This window comes from Meleagris gallopavo, chromosome 2 (genome assembly GCF_000146605.3).
Source record: "Meleagris gallopavo isolate NT-WF06-2002-E0010 breed Aviagen turkey brand Nicholas breeding stock chromosome 2, Turkey_5.1, whole genome shotgun sequence".
NCBI lineage: Eukaryota > Metazoa > Chordata > Aves > Galliformes > Phasianidae > Meleagris > Meleagris gallopavo.
In genome coordinates this window covers 72,657,001-72,661,073 of record NC_015012.2, presented here as the reverse complement: position 1 = coordinate 72,661,073, position 4,073 = coordinate 72,657,001, and the positions used below count along the sequence as shown (strand labels likewise).

At 34.2% G+C, this 4,073-nt stretch overlaps 1 long non-coding RNA gene across 1 annotated transcript in view; it reads right to left on the bottom strand.

Annotated features, from left to right (window-relative positions):
• Window positions 1–3,530, bottom strand: part of LOC109366462 — a 13,501-nt gene extending 9,971 nt beyond the window's left edge. The window contains exon 1 of the long non-coding RNA XR_004159061.1: window positions 3,467–3,530. This is a non-coding gene — a long non-coding RNA (uncharacterized LOC109366462). The remainder of the gene's footprint in view (window positions 1–3,466) is intronic.
• Window positions 3,531–4,073: the final 543 nt, after the last annotated feature.

Sequence of the window (4,073 nt, the reverse complement as noted above, 5' to 3'; positions counted from 1 at the left end):
TCTTAAACTGAGAATTAAAATCTATTATGAAAAGAAAACCCAAAACAACCTATTTCTATAGACTGTCACTGGCAAATACAATGACATTTAGTGGAAATGCTCTCTAATGTTCCATGGTTTCTATTTGGCTGGTTGATTTGCTCTTACATCTGTACAATGTTAATTAACTGTGCAGTAGTGTCAGAATTCCTATTCTCATACACAGTCAATATTGTTGAAAAGAACATTTGCTATGTTTGCAGTTTTAAAGGTAGATATACTTTGAAATAAAAAGATTCTCTTAGTTCTAGTCTCTCTTGCAGACACTGTGGCTGCTGCTATATACACAGAGTTTTGTTATGCATCCAGGTTATTATTTTGTCACATTATCGCCTGTAGACCATTAGATTTCAATTTCTCATCTGTATATCTCAAAACGAAACCCTGTGTTATTAAATTAGTTAGACCGTTAGTTTCTGCCTGGCACTAAGGCCTGATATGCAGTGATACACAGTGTTCCACGGTCCAAAGGAAGAGCACTGAAAGCTGACTATATGTCCCATTAAAAAGTTTTACTGTACACATATATTTGTATAAGCAAATGTTGTACTTAGTTATATTACAATATATAGAAAGTTAGCAGGATTTTCTGCGTTAATCACAAAGAAAATTTGGAAGGCTTTAGCAGTACAATTAGCAGCAATGCTTTTCTACCAAAAGGTAGTGGTTATCTGATAAGATAATGATGTTAAAGGATATTTAGATGGTCACTGCAGCGTGTAATGTAATCCTTCCTTAAATTTATGAATATTAGCTTATTTTTGTCTATACTTTGATACACTTGTAAGCTCAGTGGTTTGTAAATTTGTGAGTAAAATCACGAAGTTTGTTTGGATGAGAGCATGAGAGCCTAGAACAAAAGCGTTGTAATTTTTTTTCCTAGCTTTGGAAATTCCCTATTCATCTTATCTATGTTTTCCTTGACATATTTTTCAATAATCTTAAAATAAAATCTCAGTTTTGTGTTACTTTCGCAACTTACGATAGCTAGCCTTTCTTCATAGAATTGTAGGATCGTGGAATAATTTGGACTGGAAGGTAACTTAAAGATCACCTAGTTTCAATCCCACTAACATGGGCAGCAACACCTTCCACTAGATCATGTTACCCATAACCCCATCCAACATGGCCTTCAGTATTCCCAGTGGATGGTTTATATAAAGTCAGTTTCTAAAACTTAAAAGATTGTATATATAAAATTGTGATAGAAAACACCTGTAGAAAAGTGACTTTTTTTGTGTCTGTGTTTGTTTGTTTGCTTGTTTGTTTTCCAGAGAAAATAAATAAGGAAGAATTCAGTAGTCCAGAGTTGCTTTTGGTATGTTGTTTTCCAAATTCTATCAACTTCTCCCATCAGGGAAGAGAATTGCTCCATATAAGATTAATCCTTGTTTTTTTTAGGTACTTTCCAACTCAAACCATCTTATGAACGTGAAAACATTGTGAAATTCTGATTAGGTCCCTAGGTTTCAGGAAAGAGCAAAAAATGTGTTGTGTTTCCAGGATTTGAAGAAATTAGTAAAAGTACTGTGTGGGGTTAAACTTTACATGATCTCATCAGCATTCAGCACCGCTGCCACACTATGAAGGAGAAAAAATAACAAAGAAACATGAGAAGAGGAATAGATAAAAGGCAAGCACTGAGAGGAAAAACATGTTGTTTCTTAATTGAGCTGGAAAGAAAGAGGAGGAGGGGAAGACATTGCTTGCAGCTCTCTTTTGATGAGAAACCTTTTTGTGCCCATGACTATGTAGGTTAAAAATGTAGCTCTGCCTTTGATAGACAATCATATTGTAATTCTTCGGTGGTAAAGTGCTGAAATTTCAAGAATTGGGAAGTAGGAAAGAAGAAAAAAATATAACTAATTACTGTGTACATTTGTAAGATGTACAGGGTCAATTCTTCTTCTGAAGAAGTAAGTCATCATTATAGGTCTTCCAAGTCATTGGAGCTGTGAAAGTTTACATCAACAAAGATCTTCATTCCTTTGTCTTATTCTCATGTCTCTGCTCCTCTCTCCCCACCACACCACAAAGCGTCTCAGAATATCTTTACAGTTTCACTATCACTAATCTATGTCATATATTACATGACGGGGGGAAAATGAATCAAAAGAAAACAAAACAAAAAAAGCCAAAAACTTGTAAAGGTATTACATTTAGTGTTAAGACATCATACATGAGTATTTTTCGGAACCATCTGAACTCATTGTTCTATTGATGTTGCATTATTGGTGTTTGGTGATTTAATTGATGTATACATTTTTTCATTTTACATTTTTAATTTGATTAACCTATATCCCTCCCCATTATCTGGGTTAGGATAGAATTAGCTCCAAATTAATTAATTCTGAGATGGAATTTTTCATTGTGTTTCATTTTTAGACCTGACATAAATATGGCAAGAACAGACTCTGCAATGGCATTTTGGCAATTCTGTACACAGGTGGCAGAGGAAAGTACAGAAGCTCAAAAATTAACAAACAATCAGCTCAAATAAAAAGCTAAGCTAAATCTCCTTGAACTTTGAATAAAAGTTATATTTGAGGAAGAGGTTTGACACTGTTTTTATTGGAGCTAATCCTAATGCAGCGTTTTCTAATTATACAATAAGTATTCCCTCATGGATGAAGCTGCCTATCAGCCCATTCTACATGAGAAATGGCCATATGGAGCACTCTGCAGATGGCTGGGCAGTTGCATGTGTACAGCTGTGCAGGACAAGCACCCCTGAGTTTCAACTTGCCTGTGATAGGCAGCAAATAGGCAGTTCAGCAAGGTGAGAGAGGATAGATAGGAAGGATGAAGGAAACTAGGAAATAGCCATAATTACAAACACACACTGGCCTCTGGCTTTGATGAGACTGTAAGTAAAAAATATGAGTATAATGTAATACAGGCACACACAGAGTAGTTTAAAATCCTGTTAAAATAGCAGTGGGAATGCTCCCACTTTGGCTTCCACATGAGCTAAACAAGCAGACCTGAAGCAGATAGGTTGCATTAGTTTCTATCCTCAGATTTGCTCTGCTCTCATTCCCCAAACTGCTACTACCTAATTCTAGTGGCTCAGTTAACACCTTGAAGATCTGTGGTCCCACAAGAAATACACTTCTTAATGCTATAGAGAGCACAGTCATCTCATTCACTGCCCTTGAGATTCTTTTGTCTTGTTCTGGTGAAAGTGCTACAGGAACAAGAGCTTTTGCCTGTCAGCTGAATCTGAAAAAGATAATTTTTTGCTGCTGTCAGCTGAATGCTGCCTACAGCTGCATGCAGATTCATGGATATATGCATAGACACAAATAACAGAACTGTGAACTGGTGAACACAAAGGAAATATACTCTAGAAAAAGCTATTATAAAGTGCTAGACAATGTTTTCTGATACCCAAAAGTATTTATTACAATGTATTTAAATTACTTACCCAGCTTTAGAGATGCTTTAAAGAGATTCTTTAAAATATCGCAGGTATAGGATGAAGAATTTCTTAAAAAAAAAAGAAAAAAGAATAAAGAAAATGGCATGTCTATTTTATACAGTGTAACATTAATATATGTTTGGCTATTTCAGTGTTTATTTCATTGTTAAATGATTAATTTTTATTCACATTCAGACTTTTTTTTTGTTTAATGTTTCACTGCAAATGCAAAAATCAGAATTTTCCTATAAACATTTTTGGATCTTGGAAAATATTTATGGATATTATGCAATTATTATTTATGGATTATGCAATATTTATTGCATTTTAACAACACGGTTTTGTATAAATTAGCATTATAGGAAACATGTAATTTTACTGAATGTAAAAGGAATATATTATTAAAGAAAACAGATTCAAATTCTCCTTTCTACTATATGCACTGTTAAGCCATATATATTCATGGAAGAAACAGAGCAAAAGTGTTTTTGTTTTTAAAAAATCCTAAACATTTAAAACTTCGTAAGGATTAGGGTGGGTGAGTAGGAAATGGAGGAGGAAAGAGTCTCCAGTTATCTTCCAAAAACTAGCAAACTTTTAAGTGATTTGACAC